This window comes from Schistocerca nitens, chromosome 1 (genome assembly GCF_023898315.1).
Source record: "Schistocerca nitens isolate TAMUIC-IGC-003100 chromosome 1, iqSchNite1.1, whole genome shotgun sequence".
NCBI classification, from domain to species: Eukaryota; Metazoa; Arthropoda; class Insecta; order Orthoptera; family Acrididae; genus Schistocerca; species Schistocerca nitens.
In genome coordinates, this window is record NC_064614.1 from 1,087,496,406 (window position 1) to 1,087,515,774 (window position 19,369).

The following is a 19,369-nucleotide window of genomic DNA, read 5'->3' on the forward strand; positions in this document are numbered from 1 at the left end:
CGTGTACTGGTATTTAGGCAACCTCACGAATCTATGGATCCCGGATGTCAGCTGAGGACTGTTCAAATTGATAGGTCTAGATACGACACGGACAGGTGACACGTACGTGTGCATCCTGTCTGAGCACCTGCATCCATTCATGGCTATTGGAATTCCGACGGACTTGGGAAATTTCGGCAGGACAATGCGACACCACAAAAGTCCATAAATGCTATGTAGTGGCTCCAGGAACACTCTTATGAGTTTAACTACTTCCGCTGGCCACCAAATAAGAACGTTATTGAGCAAATCTGGGATGCCTTGCAACGTTCTGTTCAGAAGAGGCCTTTCAACGTGCTGTTCATAAGAGATCTCCACTCCCTCGTACTCTTACGTATTTATGGACAGCTCTGCAGGATTCATTGTGTAGATTCCCTCCAGCACTATATCAGACATTAGTCGAGTCCATGCCACGTGGTGTTAGGGGACTTCGGCAAGCTCGCGACGGCCCTACAAGTTATTTGGCTCTTCGGTGTATGTGACACATAATTATACGAAGTGTATGAGAAAAGTAATGAGTGGTTTTTTATGAGCCACAGTTTTAATTTTTTTCCAAACAACGATCTCATCGCCTTCGAAGTAGTTCCCTTCGGCAGCTGTACACTGACCGAGTCGTAGTCCCCAATCTTAGTAGCAATGCTGAATGTTCTCCAGAGTCCTGAAATAACATTATTCAATTTCGTGAAAAGCAAAGTGCGACAAGGGCTCAGATCAGGTGAATAGGGAAAGGTGGCGGGAGAGCCTTGTAACAATAGGAACGCCTTTTGAGGTCAAAAATTCCGTCATGGAAAGGCCGTATGACATGATGCACCATCCATTAGTCTGCAGTGTCCGGTATAATCCGATTCACACTTTTCCTAAGCCTATCAAGGACATCATCTTAAGGCACTTGGTCCACAATTTGTCCTGTAGGAACTAATTCTTTATGCACTATATTCCTTCTGTCGAAAAAGCAAAGCTCATTGATTTGATCTTTGATTTACTCATTCGAGCTTTTTTTCTGTCGTAGAGATGCCTCAGTGCTCCACTCTTCGCTTTACCACTTTGTCTCAGGATCGTATTAAAGCCCAGGCTTCATCATCTTTGATCACACGACTGAACCATTCGTGGCCATTGGCAGTTCTGTCAAGAAGTACAATATTGCCGTGGCTGTGTTGTTCATAAATACAATGCAAAGCTCCTTCGAACATGCATGCACTTCTAGTCGCCGCAATGCGAAGGAACTTTGCATCGTACTTCTGACATTTCTGAGCAACACTGAACTGGAATATCGTGTTTATCCGTCGGCTTCGGAAAAGTGACTTTCAATGAAAGGGTCTCCTCTCAACGGAAATATACATAATGAGCTTACGAGGGCAGGTTGAAGACACATGGTTGACGACGTATGGAAGTTTCGATTTGGCTGTTAGTCGTGCTCGGATAGTGTAACGGTAAGGTATCCACTCGCGAAAAGCAGGAAATCTGAGTTGAGTCACGTTCCGACAAATTTTCACTACAGTCATTCCGTTCTACAGCTGATGGTTGTCCCCATTCGAACATATTTCATGCCTCTGAAGAAGATCAACGCGCACGTTTCTTCGATTATACTTCTGCTAACTTGTGAGGATTTTCGGCACCATTTAGGCATGAAGCATTCGGAAGTGCAAGTCTTGGGTCAAAAGTGGATGTACGGTAAAAGTGTTTAACATATCACCCAACATCATTATTGTTAAACGTCGATATCAAATCACAAGAGCACGCAAATGTTCGACGTATTCGTCGGTTTTTCGAACTGAAGGTTTCCGTGAGCGAGGTTCATCTTCTGCGTGTCCTCGGCATTCCAGAAATGATTTGTCCCAGCGAAAAACTTGTGATCTTGATGCGGAATGTTCGTCACAGGCCTGTTTCAGCTTTTCGAAGGCCACACCCGTGGGCTTTCCATAAGCATAAAACTTAATTCAATAACTTTGTTCTAAATTCCGCTGATCCACTTTCGAAACCCGCAACAAGAACAGAACAACAAGAACAGAACTTCATTGATGGCACTCTCAAAAATGACGTGAAGGCTGTACGGGGCTGAAACACGGGCTGAGCATCTGGAACGGAGTAACATACCGGCCTCCACAAGTAGAACAATACAGCGTTTCCTAATCGCTCTCATTCTTTATTGTCAGTCTCATTACTTTTCTCACAACCCTAATGTATATACAATATAAGTGGGAATCGTTTTTAGCAGAAATCTCAGAAAGTTCTTGACCGATATACATGAAATGTTTACACGATAAACTATTAAATAATCAGACAGAGATAGGTGTATAAATGCATGGAAATAATCAATACTTTTACATGAAGACAAGTCGTACTTAAACTTTGTTACCAAAAATCACGGAAAGTTCTTGATTGTATTACATCAGATTTTTCCACGATACTCTAACAGACAATCGGGCAGACATAGAGCACATATTTTAGTATACAAATATTATATAAATATGTTCGTCTTATATAAAAAGTAAGCTTGTTATGTTGCTCGCACCAATTCCAATATGTTTTTGACTGATTTACTTGAAAATTATACGCGATACTCTACTAAACGTTCCGAATTTATATATCGCAGAACCACTTATTTTGAGATGTGGTACATAGAACATCATTTTTTACAAGTACAAATGTTGCATTCACAGTTTCAAAATACGCGGAAAAGGGTTAATATCATGTTTTAAAAAGTATACATTTCAACCCCCTCCCCTCCAACGTTAAGGGATCACAATACCGCTACCTATGTTTTAACCACTCAATCGGTATATGTGCAAATATGAAACGTTGTTAGGAAAAATTTCGAAAACTTCTTGTCGATTTACTTCTAATTTTCGCACAGTGCTCTAGTAGACATTCAGACGGACATATGCTGTATATTTTTTAAATACATTAATGAGCAGATTTGCTTTTAAAACAGATTGCGTAAAAAAATTGCTGTGCCATGCTGTGAAAAAGTGCAATTTAGTTTTCTTTCTCACAGTGAGTTTTAACTACGTTTTCAGGACATTTAATACATTAGACAAATTTATTCTTTTATATATAGTCTTCCTTCTTATATATAACTTTAAACAAAATTTGTATAATCAAAAATGTGCTATTCCGTGTCATTCCTCGCAGTCGGCTTTAACAGAAAACAGGGAAGTTCAATTTATGGCTTGAGATTAGGATACTATTCGGGAATCTGAATCGTCCGAAACTTTGTAATCCTACACCTTTGCAGATTAAAACCACGTGAGAGACTGTCACTGAAGCGACTGGCTTCACATATCCAACAACTGAATGAGTCACTCTTATACTCCATATACCAGAGATGCCACTCGATTTATGCATTCATTTTAAGCGACTTCAGTGTCCAATCAACGTTTTTTACCTTTTTTTGCCACATCAATAAACAAAACTAAAAGCCAGAGAGAGGGGAGAAGAGCAGGTGGATGGAGATAGGCGAGGAAACGAACATAGATATGAGAGGAAGTTTGAGAACGACAGAGAGGAGGAAGATGGTCATGAACAGGACAAGGAGGAGGAGGAGGAAGAGGAGGAGGAGGTGATAGACATAGGGAGGGAGGGAGAGAGGAGGAGAATATGACGTGCATCCAATTCCCACATATATTTACCAATTGCGAAGCATTTCCGGGTTCGCCAGTAGACCCTTTGTTGACGTCAGTGTGTTATAGAATTACGTAACATGTTTTATGCTCAAGAATTATGACGTTTTTGGAGAATGAAAACCATCTCTAGAAAAACTAGCATGGATTCCGCAAACAGAGATCTTGCGAAACTGAGATCGCTTTGTCCTCCATGAGATCCATAACGCTACTGACAACGGCGCTCAGGTTGATGCCGTGTTCCTCGCCTAAAACAAGGCATTTAACACCGTCTCCTGTTGACGGTTAGTGAAAAACATATGATTTTACCAAGTATCAGACGATATTTGCCACTGGATTCAAGACTTCATTGCAGATAGAGCTCAACACGTCGCCTCCAACGGAACAAAACCGACGGATGTAACTCTAATATCCAGTGTACGCGAAGGAAGTGTGACAGGGCCGTTATTGTTTACAATGTAAATAAATTATCTGTCAGAAATCGTCGAAAGCCCATTAAGATTGCTCGCAGACAATGTGGTGTCTATGAAATATCAGTAACGGCGAAAAACAAAAAGTGGATTTGCAGAATGAAATACAGAGGTTTGGTGAATGGTGCCGGCTCTGGTAGCTGACCTAAAGGTGAATAAATGTAATATATTGTGCATACATTTGTGTTGTATTGTATTGAACTGGGGACCTATATACGACGGAGAGGCTCCATCCCCGCCGTAGCCCTCAGTGGTTCACAACCTCACAACAGACTACAGCAGTCCACTCACCCCGCCGCTGCCCCACACCGAACCAAGGGTTATTGTGCGGTTCGGCTCACAGTGGACCCCCCGGGAACGTCTCACACCAGACGAGTGTAACCCCAGATGTTAGCGTGGTAGAGTAAAGATGGTGTACGCGTACGTGGAAACAGTGTTTGCGCAGAAATGACCGACGTAGTGTAACTGAGGTGGAATAAGGGGAACCAGCCCACATTAACCGAGGCAGATGGAAAACCGCCTTAAAAACCATCCACAGACTGGCCGGCACACCGGACCTCGACACTAATCCACCGGGTGGATTCATGCGGGGGACCGGCACGCCTTCCCGCCCGGAAATCAGTGCGTTAGACCGCACGGCTAACCAGGCGGGCTTCTGCATACATAGTAAAAGAAATCTACAGTTGGGCAACTAACTACAGTAGTGATGAGAAACTGCTGGAAATATTATCGACCGAAAAATATGTAGGAGTAATTATCCAGAGCGACCTTAAGTGGAATGATCATATAAAACACATTGTAGGAAAAGCAGATGCCACACTTAGATTCATAAAATTAATTTTAAGAAAATTTAACTCATCATTCTCGAAGGAAGTGGCTTAAAAGGCGCTTGTTCGACAGATTCTTGAGTACCGTTTATCAGTATGGGTCCTTACTAGGTGGGACTGATAGAAGAGGTAAAGAAGATCCAACGAAGAGCGGTGCGTATCGTCACAGTATCGTTTAGCCGGCGCGAGAGCTTTACAGAGATGCTCAGCAAACAGCAGTGACAGACGTTACACGAGGTGCGTTCTGCATCACAGAGGTTTACTTTCACAATTTTGAGACAACACTTGCCGGGAAGAGTCGGACAACACATTACGTCTTCAATTAAACTTCTCACGAAATGACCACAACGAGAAAATAAGAGAAATTAGGGCTAACACAGAGGATTACCGACAGGTAAGGGGGTCAGGTAGAAGTACCCTCCGCCACAAATAGTGCGGTAGCTTGCGGATCATGATGTAGATGCAGATGTAGCTTTAGGTGTTTCCTGCAGGACAGTTTTGTTGCCTTAGGATGTCACATGCAACACAGTGGGGGAGTGAAATGGCAGGGCAACATGAAACGTACACGAAAGCTGAAGTACGTGGGACAGTACGATGCTAACGGGCATAACAACTGCGAACTACGTTCACAATTCTCTATTATTCCAATCTCACGTACCGCGTGGAAAGAACGAACACCTATATCTTTCCGTACGAGCCCTGATTTCCCTTATTCTATCGTGGTGATCGTTTCTCCCTGTGTAGGTCGGTGTCAACAAAATACATTCGCATTCGGTGGAGAAAGTTGGTGATTGGAATTTCGCGAGAAGATTTCGTCGCAACGAAAAACACCTTGCTTTTAATGATGTCCATCCCAAATCTCGTATAATTTCAGTGACACACTCTACCATATTTCACAATAATACCAAACGTGCTGCTCTTCTTTGAACCGTTTCGATGTACTCCGTCAGGCCAATCTGATAAGGATCCCATACCGCCCAGCAGTATTCAGATAGAGGAGGGACAAGCCTAGTGTAGGCAGTCTGCTTAGTGGGTCTGTTACATTTTCTAAATGTCCTGCCAATAAAACACAGTCTTTGGTTAGCTTTCCCCACAACATTTTCTGTGTGTTGCTTCCAATTTAAGTTGTTCGTAATTGTAATTCCTAGGTATTTAATTGAATTTACGGCCTATATATTTGACATATTTATCGTGTAACCGAAGTTTAACGGAGTGCTTTTAGCACTCATGTGGATGACCTCACACCTTTCGTTATTTAGGGTCAACTGCCAACATTCGCACCATTCAGATACTTTTCTAAATCGTTTTGCAGTTTGTTTTGATCTTCTGAGGACTTTATTAATAGATAAACGACAGGGTCATCTGCAAACAACCTAAAACGACTGCTCACATTGTCTACCAAATCGTTTATATAGATAAGGAACTGCAAAGGGCCTATAACACTACCTTGCGGAACGCCAGAAATCACTTCGGTTTTACTCGGTGACTTTCCGTCGATTACTACGTACTGTGACTTCTCTGACAGGAAGGCACAAATCCAGGCACATAACTGAGACGATTTTAAGCACGCAATTTCACTATAAGTCACTTGTGTGGTACAGTGTCAAAAGCTGTCTGGAAATTCCGAAATAAGGAATCGATCAGAAATTCCTTGTCAATAACACTCAACACTTCATGCGAATACAGAGCTATTTGTGTTTTACAAGTACAGGGTGTTTCAAAAATGACCGGTATATTTGAAACGGCAATACAAACTAAACGAGCAGCGATAGAAATACACCGTTTGTTGCAATATGCTTGGGACAACAGTACATTTTCAGGCGGACAAACTTTCGAAATTACAGTAGTTACATTTTTCAACAACAGATGGCGCTGCAAGTGATGTGAAAGATATAGAAGACAACGCAGTCTGTGGGTGCGCCATTCTGTACGTCGTCTTTCTGCTGTAAGCGTGTGCTGTTCACAACGTGCAAGTGTGCTGTGGACAACATGGTTTATTCCTTAGAACAGAGGATTTTTCTGGTGTTGGAATTCCACCGCCTAGAACACAGTGTTGTTGCAACAAGATGAAGTTTTCAATGGAGGTTTAATGTAACCAAAGGACCGAAAAGCGATACAATAAAGGATCTGTTTGACAAATTTCAACGGACTGGGAACGTGACAGATGAACGTGCTGGAAAGGTAGGGCGACTGCGTACGGCAACCACAGAGGGCAACGCGCAGCTAGTGCAGCAGGTGATCCAACAGCGGCCTCGGGTTTCCGTTCGCCGTGTTGCAGCTGCGGTCCAAATGACGCCAACGTCCACGTATCGTCTCATGCGCCAGAGTTTACACCTCTATCCATACAAAATTCAAACGCGGCAACCCCTCAGCGCCGCTACCATTGCTGCACGAGAGACATTCGCTAACGATATAGTGCACAGGATTGATGACGGCGATATGCATGTGGGCAGCATTTGGTTTACTGACGAAGCTTATTTTTACCTGGACGGCTTCGTCAATAAACAGAACTGGCGCATATGGGGAACCGAAAAGCCCCATGTTGCAGTCCCATCGTCCCTGCATCCTCAAAATGTACTGGTCTGGGCCGCCATTTCTTCAAAAGGAATCATTGGCCCATTTTTAATATCCGAAACGATTACTGCATCACGCTATCTGGACATTCTTCGTGAATTTGTGGCGGTGCAAACTGCCTTAGACGACACTGCGAACACCTCGTGGTTTATGCAAGATGGTGCCCGGCCACATCGCACGGCCGACGTCTTTAATTTCCTGAATGAATATTTCGATGATCGTGTGATTGCTTTGGGCTATCCGAAACATACAGGAGTCGGCGTGGATTGGCCTCCCTATTCGCCAGACATGAACCCCTGTGACTTCTTTCTGTGGGGACACTTGAAAGACCAGGTGTACCGCCAGAATCCAGAAACAATTAAACAGCTGAAGCAGTACATCTCACCTGCATGTGAAGCCATTCAGCCAGACACGTTGTCAAAGGTTTCGGGTAATTTCATTCAGAGACTACGCCATATTATTGCTACGCATGGTGGATATGTGGAAAATATCGTACTATAGAGTTTCCCAGACCGCAGCGCCATCTGTTGTTGACAATTGTAACTACTGTAATTTCCAAAGTTTGTCTGCCTGAAAATGTACTGTTGTCCCAAGCATATTGCAACAAACGGTGTATTTCTATGGCTGCTCGTTTAGTTTGTATTGCCGTTTCAAATATACCGGTCATTTTTGAAACACCCTGTACGATGTTTTCTAAACCCATGTTGACTGTATGTCAATAGACCGTTTTATGTCCTTAGGTTATTTAGGTTTTCACAGTTCTAAGTCTAGGGGACTGATGACCTCAGATATTAAGTCCCATAGTACTTAGAGCCATTTGAACCATCTTCGAGGTAATTCATAATGTTCGAACACTATATATTTTCCAGAATCCTGCGGCATATCAATATTAATGTAGTGACGATGATCGAAAAGGAAGGTCGTCGACACCGACGACAGACTACAATGCCCAGGGAAGCCACAAACTAATTCGAGGAAACCGCTGACTGGGTACGATGCACTACGAGGCTGAAAGTTTCAAGAGCTGCTTCAATACCATGAGAGGTCAGTAATTGAGTAGCATCGTGAGTGCAACCGAGTGTGGTAGCAAACGTGATGTCTGTCAGTATTGCGTTCTAGCACACTGGACTCACATTCAGGAGGCCGACGGTTCAAACCTGCGTCCGGTCATCCTGATTTAGATTTTCCGTGATTTCCCTGAATCGCTCCAGGCAAACTTCTGGATGGTTCTTCTAAAAGGGCACGGCCGACTTCTTTCCCCGTCCTTCCCCAATCCGACGGGACCGATGACCTCGCTGCCTCGTCCCTTCATCCGAATCAACCAACCATCCAACCAACCAACCAACCAGCGCTGTGTTCAAATCTCGCCGTATTTCTTCCGTAATCCTACACCAAACACTTTTATTGCTGCAACGAATCATGTTTATTCAGAAACTAACAATAACAGTGGTGAGCATGGTACATTCGTTGCGAGGTATAGCGGAGGCGTAAGAAGAAATCGTAGTGCAATGTGTTTTTTATATCTCGACACTCATGCACATGACGCAAATACACAGTATATTATTCGAAGCATGTGTAATACAGCACTACTTCACTGCGATACACTCATATACAGCACACATTATATTAATAAAGTTTCATGCTGGAATTAAAGTTTATTTTTGTGATATTAATGCGCGTACTGCAAATACAGTCTTCATTAATAAATGCATGTACATCCCGATATTAAGTCGTTGCTATCCAATAAATAAGTCAAATAAAACTGTATGATTTCAGAAACCTTTCCAAGTCTCAAACATCAACGATAAATAAAAGATCGTTTCATCAAGATTCCTTATTTTACCTCCCTTATACTTCGTTAACAAAGGCGTCCGCCAGTGGGGGCCAGAGGGGCACTTAATACTCCATGTATCTGTGTACAGCGTTTTTATCAGTGCAAAATTCTCTCGAATTTCTGGCAGTCATTGTGTGCGACTCCACTAGTCTGCAGACCTAACTGTGCCGACCGAGACGAGAATTACTACACATTCAACAGCCACTGCTGGAATTCTGCAGTGCTGATCTGAGGTAACGATGGACACGAACCTTTATAGAATCTTGTCGAAATATCTTCAGTCTTTCTTCTGCCGCTTCCTCGTTCAGCCCTTATAGAGATGCACAAAGGACCAATCCAGCGGCGTGGAGCACAGATTTTGTCACCAATTCCCAACACATAAACATGGTAGCAATATATGTGCTAGTCTTTGTCCCCAATCGCCATAAGGAGACCTCTCCCATTCATGTCCAACGGAATCGCTACAGTATTTCATTATATGACTGTGGAAAAAGAAAACCCATGATGAGTTGGTTTCCCTGCATTCAGTTTTACACGACAGCAGCTAGGCTATACTATAGGCGTGTACATTTATATTTATCCTATGGACCCAAACTTTACAGTCGCAAAACGAAAATAGTTTTCTACACTAAATAGAACGAAAAAAGCTGTAAAATCTCAAGGTCGGAAAAACGTTCTTTCCGGGATTGGGACTTCCTTAAAGTCTCTGGGAACAGCACAGCTCCACATGCATTCGCAGATATATGAATTGTGCATTTAAACTAACTTTTTGCACGTGAATGTGAAAGATTGTACAGACGAGAATTACTTTGGTGCAGACCTAGATGCTAAATGTTGATTGGTCCAGGCACTTTGAGAGTGGTTTTGGTAGGTTTCCCACATTCATCTAGTCCTATGTACACCAAGATCTTCACTTTCCTAACCAAGCCAAAAAAACTGTAGTTTTCAAATCACATTTTCAACTTTATTTATGCTAGTCGACACAAAAGAATGTCAGGAAAGTAATGCAATAAATGCAGTGACGTGAATGGATGTGAAGTTTTATAAGTAAATAAACTGTTGCAGATGGCATCCTAATCCTTCTCAAACTTCATTTTATGTCTCACCTTTTCGACGAGTTTTAATGTGTCGTATCCAGCAGTATTTTCTCAGTCACGACTTTCATTTCTATTCCAGATTTTTAATTTTTGGATTTTGCATAACACCATGGGAGTGTGAAGACATTACTTTTGTGAGTGTTTTGTAGCTTCATTTCTTAACTTGTCTTGGAACTTCCTGGAAGATTAAAACTGTGTGCCGGACCGAGACTCGAACTCGGGACTTTTGCCTTTCGAAGGCAAGTGCTCTACCATTTGCGCTATCCAAGCACGACTCACGCCCCGTCCTCACAGCTTTACTTCTGCCAGTACCCAGTCTTCTACTTCCCAAATTTCACAGAAGCTCTCCTGCGAACCTTGCAGAACTAGCACTCCTGGAAGAAATGATATTGCGGATACATGGCTTAGCCACAGCCTGAGGGATGTTCCCAGAATGACATTTTGACTGTGCAGCGGAGTGTGCGCTGAAACGAAACTTCCTGACAAATTAAACCTGTGTGCCGGACCGAGACTCGAACTCGGGACTTTTGCCTTTCGCAGGCAAGTGCTCTACCATCTGAGCTACCCAAGCACGACTCACGCCACGCCCTCACCATCTGAGCTACCCAAGCACGACTCACGCTCCGCCCTCACAGCTCGGAGACGAGGTACTGGCGGAAGAAAGCTGTGAGGACGGGGTGTGACTCGTGCTTGGGTCGCTCAGATGGTAGATCACTTCCCCGCGAAAGGCAAAAGTCCCGAGTTCGAGTCTCGGCCTGGCACACAGTTACACAGTTTTAATCTGCCAGGAAGTTTCATATCAGCGCACGCTCCGCTGCAGAGTGAAAAACTCATTCTGTTAACTCGTTTTGTTCGCAGGATTTTATAATATGTGGATTTAACTTTACACCGTTGACTCTGAAAGGTATCACCTATACTCCTGTTAATACAATAAAAAGATGAATTTAGCATGTACACGATCCAGTCATCTGTGTCCACGACCTACGTTCGAGATCAACTCGTAAGAACTATTCACGAGAACTAGTACGGTAGGGCATATAAATCGTGTCAGGAGGATGTGTACAACAGTGAAGTCGCTGTCGTAATGCGGAGAAACTCTCCTCCCGCACAGGCCATGAAGGCCCAAAGCTACCGACCGGCCGCCGTGTCATCCTCAGCCCACAGGCGTCACCGGATGCGGATATGGAGGGGCATGTGGTGAGCACACCGCTCTCCCGGCCGTATGTCAGTTTACGAGACCGGAACAGCTACTTCTCAATCAAGTAGCTCCTCAGTTTGCCTCACAGAGGCTGAGTACACCCCGCTTGCCAACAGCGCTCGACAGACCGGATGGTCATCGATCCAAGTGCTAGCCAGCCCGACAGCGCTTCACTTCGGTGATCTGACGGGAACTGGTGTTACCACTGTGGCAAGGCCGATGGCGTAATGCGGAAACACGGCGATTTATCTCACGCCCAAAAGGGCATGATGATTGACTTTCGTGCCAAGGGTGGAAGCGTTTCCGAAACGGCTAAGTTTTTAAACTGTTCCGGTGTCATTAATGTTATAGCACACCGTGATGGCAAAATGGAGCTATCCAAAACCGACATCGAAGTAAATTTGGTGCAGCACGGACCATAAATAACGGCGGTGAATGACAGCTGCGGAGAGGTGTACGGGCGAGTAGGTGTGCAACTGTTGAGCATCTGACCGCAAAGGGGCTACCAACAGTTGTCTGTACAACGACCGTTCAGGGAACATTGGTCCGTATGGGCCTTGGTAGCAGGCACCTGGTCCTCCATCCATGCCGACTGTTGTTGATCGGCGACGAAGCCCGGCATTTACACTCGAGTACCGCAACAATTCATTTATGGCCGTTGGCGTTCGCAGCGTGAAAGCAAACACCATGGAACCAGGAGGGAGTGCTATGGCCTGGGGAACTTTTTGTGGCATTCCCTGAATGATCTCGTCATACTGGAAGGCACAGGGGATCAACACAACTATGCATCTACACTTGGGGACCACGTCCACCCCTACACGAAGTTTGATTTTCCTCGGCACGATGAGTTTATGGTACTCTTTTGGCTATCTAACTCCACGGATTTAAACCTAATCTAGAATCTTTGGGAGCACCTCGATCGGGCTGTCACGCAATGGAGAAACCCAGCTGATCACTGCATTGGAGCCACCTGTCTGTACCTTTTAGACCCTCTTTGACTCTGTTCGTGCTTCTCGCAGCGGTACGCGCTGCAAAAGCTGGTTTTGTCAGGCTTTTCACAGCTGATCACGTTAATGGGACTGAACGGCGTTTAATACTACAGAAATACAAACTCCACTAAGTTACCGAAGTAACGTATCTGTAGGCCAGCCGCTGTAGCCGAGCGGTCCTAGGCGCTTCAGTCCGGAACCGGGCACCTGCTACGGTCTCAGGTTCGAACCCTGCCTCGGGCATGGATGTGTGTGATGTCCTTAGGTTAGTTACGTTTAAGTAGTTCTAAGTCAAGGGGTCTGATGACCTCAGATGTTAAGTCCCATAGTGCTTAGAACTATATGAACCATTTAACGTAACTGTAAAGTATCTAAATTACTATCAGTCTTTTCAGACATAATATTTATTGAATATGATATTAAGTCCTTCAGATAACACACGTTTCCAAACTCATCGTAATAATTATATAAAAACTGGCAAGTTTTGAATCCTGCACCCCCTCCCCCCTCTTGAAAAAATTTCTGCGTTTGCCAACTTTCGTTACGCATGTACCATAATGATTATCTATGTTCCTGAAGAAACATTATTTCTATTAGCGATATGTTTGATGGATATTATAAAATATATGGCCTGACACACATGGGATATGCCTATGCTGGTTACGCCAATTCCACTACACCATGCCTGTCACCCAGGAGAACACCCCTGTAAAATTTCTCGTAAAGTGTTACTGAATAGTTTTGCTCAGACACCAGAGTAGAGAGACGAAAAACACAGAGAATATTCGATTTTCGTGAGTGGCAGAGAACTTTCCACTTTCGGGTAGCAGCGGAGAGAATATTTGGTGTGGAGATGAGTGCAGAACAGCATCTTTCTGGGTCTGAGAGCGACGGAGAGAATTTGGTGTCCGTTCGAGATCTGAGGTGTCAGCCAGAACGGTGAGTGTTCTTGCTGCAGTTACAGGATTTATCTGAGGTTGGCACCGTGTGAAGTTTAGGAACTATGCGATCATTTTAGTCCTTTCACAGCCATAGCCAAGGTTATCACTTTTTTATTTCACTTTTTTCACCATTCAGGCCTCAATACTTGCTACAGTGAATTATGAGTTACCATGACATGCTCGTTAACTTTTCCAGTGCACACATTAATTTTGGTGCATGTACACCCTCTACTGAACACCATGGATAACGTAGTTAATTCTGCCACATCATTTAAAGTCGATTCAGTCGCGATATCTGAAAGTAACACCAATTTTAGACTGTGTTTCCCAGTATCTTCCCGACCCACCATACGTGCATTACTTCCATCTGAGTCAATTTAATACTTCATGCATTTCTTGTTATTTTGAACCAAGTTTATTTTTTCCCAGATGTGTGGATCCTTAAAAATGTGAAATAATGAAATTCTTCTTTATATAATTTCGGTAGATAATTAATTCCATGTCACTTGAATGCCGATTAGCCAAGGCCATGAGCCAAACTTATATATATGAGGGACATTGTTTCTTACGACAATTCCGTGTTGCAAATATTCTTCTGAATGACAGAGAGCTTCCAGTCAACCTAACGGCTATAGGATATATTAATTTATTTTGTGTTAATAATTGATGTTCAGACGTATGGAGACCCTTGTATTGTATGATTAGTGGGAACGAATAAATACAACAACAAAATAAAACACCTATTGACGTCCTTATCATCTTATTTTATTTTGTTGCAACCAGTTTCAAAGCTTTAATGCGCCATCTTCAGGCTGTTGTTGACGCGGTACGGGTAGATATGATCCACACACACACACACACACACACACACACACACACACACACACACACACACACATATATATATATATATATATATATATATATATATATATATATATATATATAAGTTGCTAGCATAACGGGATACGCAGATAATATGTCAGCATTCCAACCGTCAACTGCCAACTACAGCCTCAAGATGGCGCATTGAACCGTTCAAACTGGTTGCAACAAAATGAAAAAAAAAAAAAAAATCACAATGACGGCTATAGTTGCTTTGTTTTGTCACAACAGTAACGGCCGTCGTCCCAAAGACCTCCGAGCAAAAGGATGGACATACAGTACGGCTTACTTAGTTTCACCCCACGTACTAACAGATAGGTTTCATTTAGCTTATCCTGCCAAGATATTATTACGTATCCACATGGTAATAGTAGATTGGTTACATTTAGCTCATCCTGACGGGACGTTACTTGTTATTAATAGACGACAGGGTATCAATGCTCTTTCGGTATACGTCGATGCATTTCTGTGTATCTAGCGCCTTGGTGCAGATTTTTGGTTTTCCATTCTTCGATCCGCCCGCTTTTGGTCATGTGTCTGACTACAGAAATTACACGCCCAGCGAGAATACATCTCTCTTCTGTAGGTTTCTTCATTCTCTCTGCTCGTTCAGCGTGATAGACTCTCAGGCACTGAGGTGAGTCGGCGCTGGGTAGAACCCACATGTCCATATTCAGTTACGCACGACTTCGCAGACCAGCAGCGCAAGTGTCATGTTCAGACTGTTTTCGACGCTTGTCTCCGGAAACGCATCGGTGGGTTTCTATGTCCTGCTGAAAATCAAATTAAAACGGTTATAACTGACATGCACGTTGTGGTGGATAATTGGTTTAATCTACACCCGGAAGTTAATTTATATGATATCCTTTTGTTATGTGCACTTTGTCAAGCCTTTAATACCATCGAGTTTGTATAGCTGTATAATCTTTATACTTTAGGAGCAGCAAATTAGTGTAATGCATATTGAGTGACATCTTCAGTCAGTAAAGGAGTATTGGTACCACTTACATTGATGTACATTGTAATTGCTTATATTTTCACATGAATTATCTATTTTGCATAAACGTAACCTTTTATAAAATCAGGTAATGCTCTATTCTGAGGTGTTTAAAACCAAACACTTCACATACTCCGATCACAAAATAAGTTTCAAAAATTGTAATAGGCCCATTATTACAATGTTAATTTCAGGGTTGATTTTCTGGGAATTATTTTCTTGAGACTTTTACACAAATGGAGCATTTTCGCGCACACGTTTATTGTACTGCTGGGTATGTGGTTGGTGTTAGCACTAAGCGACTCCTTGGTTTCTCAGTGAATTTGTTGCTTGGACGGTTGTGGCCAAAGAAAACCAGATATGATGGTTAATAACTACGATTCTGACTGACCGTCATCGCTTATCTTTACAACCGAAGCTTGCGTTGCAGCGTAGCTCCTGACAATCGTGGTGACCTATAAGTACCTCTGTACGTTTAATCACATGTGTAGCCAGCGCCGAAAAGGAATTACAGCAACCTCCCCGTTAAAGGAATTATGCTCAGAAAACGAGCTCTGCATTCTGCCCTGTCCGAATGATAGGTATATAAATTCAAATCAGTTTCAAGAAAGTCAGAGCATGTAAATTCACCCAGAGCTATCAGCAACAAGTATCATGCCTGAATCCAGTAAGTTTGTTTCCAGACGAGACAAGCAGCGGATACTGTCGGCATACGCAATGTTCAAATGGTTCAGAGCACTATGGGACTCAACTTCTGCGGTCATTAGTCCCCTAGAACTTAGGACTAGTTAAACCTAACTAACCTAAGGACATCACACTCATCCATGCCCGAGGCAGGATTCGAACCTGCGACCGTAGCGGTCTCGCGGTTCCAGACTGCAGCGCCAGAACCGCGCGGCCACTTCGGCCGGCTACGCAATGTTCTGTAAATACTTTTTTTGTAATGTAGATACAAGGATAAATGGGCATAAGAAACCAAACGGAAAAAAGCAATTACTCTGTAATGAGCCGCTCGAGAACAAATTCATTACACAAAAATACTCAGAAAATAATCCTGAACAACCGCAGAAATTCCGTGTATTGATCTCGGGTTCACCTTGTAGACCAGCCTACAAGGACCATACTTCGATTACTATCACAATAAATACTTGTTTTATAAATAAAACTGCCTTGTCCTGCTGCTAGTTACTTATTTATCCCCCCTACGCGTTTTGCCTTTTCCTGTTCCAAGGCATCATCAGTGAGATCGATAACGGTACAGTTTTGTTAGTTTTAGTTTATTAAACAGTTCACTTCGCGATTTTTTTTGTATAAAAGTAATAACTTACGATTTGCTGATGTGCGATTCCTCACATCTGGTCTGGAGGTCGCACTACCACTTTATCAAAAATGGTTTAAATGTTTCTGAGCACTATGGGACTTAACATCTGTGGTCATCAGTGCCCTAGAACTTAGAACTACTTAAACCTAACTAACCTAAGGACATCAAACACATCCATGCCCGAGGCAGGATTCGAACCTGCGACCGTAGCAGTCGCGCGGTTCCGGACTGCGCGCCTAGAACCCACTTTATCACTGCCATACAATCATAGCTTTGTGTTCTGACTCAAATGGCTCTGAGCACTATGGGACTCAACTGCTGAGGTCATTAGTCCCCTAGAACTTAGAACTAGTTAAACCTAACTAACCTAAGGACATCACAAACATCCATGCCCGAGGCAGGATTCGAACCTGCGACCGTAGCGGTCTTGCGGTTTTAGACTGCAGCGCCTTTAACCGCACGGCCACTTCGGCCGGCTGTGTTCTGGCCTTCCTCACACTGTTCACCACGTTTCTCACCTCTTTTTGTGGTGTATTATTGTTCTTTTGTCACTAGATACAACTATTTCGTCAGACACGGTTTTTCCCAACGTAAATATTGCGACTTCATTACGTGTTTCGTCCTCTTTGGTATGTTTACCTATTTGTTACCACCCTAACGAAGTATAAGTTCGAGACTAACTTCTATTTATGATGTTTAAGCCATGTGTGTGTATGAGTGATGAGAGAGAGAGAGAGAGAGAGAGAGAGAGAGAGAGAGAGAGAGAGAGAGGGAGGGATAGAGCCGACGAGAGTTTTTTTGGGTGGTGTGGGGGGGGGGGGGAGGTCTGTATTAGCTGTTAGCGAGTGGTTGAAAACTTTGGTGACAGCTGATATGACTTTTCGTTTCAATATTCAGTGGAGGGGTTCATGGATGAGAGTGTAAAGATGTTGGGTTCTATTATTATTACGTTGGACAGTACTATTATTTTGATCCTTTTTGCGAACGTTATTCTATCACAATATTTTACTATTCTTTTGTAATCGTAATTTTGTGATGCAGCGCAGCCCTTGATAATCACGGTGATACATCAGTACCTAAGCACATTAATCAAGAGCATAACCAGCGATAGTCAAGGATTATAGCAACCACCACTTAAAAAAAAAAAGAATAAAATTTTAAAAAAATCATGTTCGAATATGGCTCTGAGCTCTATGGGACTTAACTCCTGGGGTCATCAGTCCCCTAGAACTTAGAACTACTTAAACCTAACTAACCTAAGGACATCACACATACATCCATGCCCGAGGCAGGATTCAAACCTGCGACCGTAGCCGTCGCGCGGCTCCAGACTGTAGCGCCTAGAACCGCTCGACCACACAGGCCGGCAATCATGTTCGCAAGCCGAACTCTGCTCCTACCGACTGGAAGAAGTAGCAGTTCGGGTTGAACAAATGTAGATCATGAGAAGGTATTGACGAGTAGTAATTTGGACCCAGAGCTATTTGTCGAGAAATCCAACCTGTGGTAATGAAAATGAAGGATTTGTCTCACTTCTCCAAGCTTCCAATACCATTGCTGCTTCGAAGCGTGAAGTAAATTCTCGAGTCACCAGCCAAAGTAAAATCTCCCAAAAATACGAATGTAGTGAGTATCTGCGTGTGCCTGATGGTGACCTGCCTGCGAACACAGTATTGTTATGACGCGAGCTGGAGTCGTGTTGTTATGAGGAGGTGGAGTGAAGAGCAGGAGTGGGTGCCTGTGGAGCGCTGGGGTTCTAACGAAACATCATTCAGTCAACAATCATGTATTGGTAAGAGATCTCCGTCTTCTTCCCGGTACTACCTAGCAAAGATCGTGCTGAGTACGCGCTGCTTGACACCCCAGCGCAGAACTTGTTGCGCACAATCGTGGCGTTGCCCATGGCTAGTGCCGCGGCCCATAGGACGGTGCGGCGGCGGTGTGTCTACAAGGCTGAGCGTGGCTGGGGACTTCTGTCAGTGCCCCAGCGCTCTCGATGAATGACACTGCGCTTAGACTCGTTGCGATAATACTGCACACACAGTAGTCGATTGACGAGATGGTGTGAAGACGGAAGATCCAGCAGCAACACGGAGAACAGCTCGCTTATTGGTCCCAGTATATATCCGTTAGGAAGCTACTTATACTGTACAGGCGACATGGGCGCCCAGCTCCCTAGTTTAACAGCTTACAGAGCTTGCAGACGCGATTTATTTATTTATTTATTTATTTATTGTTCCGTGGGACCAAATTAAGGAGAAGTCTCCATGGTCATGGAACGAATCAATACATGAAATTATAACACGATAGTACAAACAGGTGAAATGAAATATAAGCAACGTATTCAGGCGACAATTCGTAAGTTTAAATAAAGAAAATCAACCATGTAACACTGGAATTTGCTTTATTTTTCAGCTCTTCCAGGAGCTCCTCGACAGAATAGAAGGAGAGAGCCATGAGGAAACTCTTCAGTTTAGACTTAAGTGTTTGGGCTACTGCTAAGATTTTTTAGTTCTTGTGGTAGCTTATTGAAAATGGATGCAGCAGAATAGTGCACTCCTTTCTGCACAAGAGTCA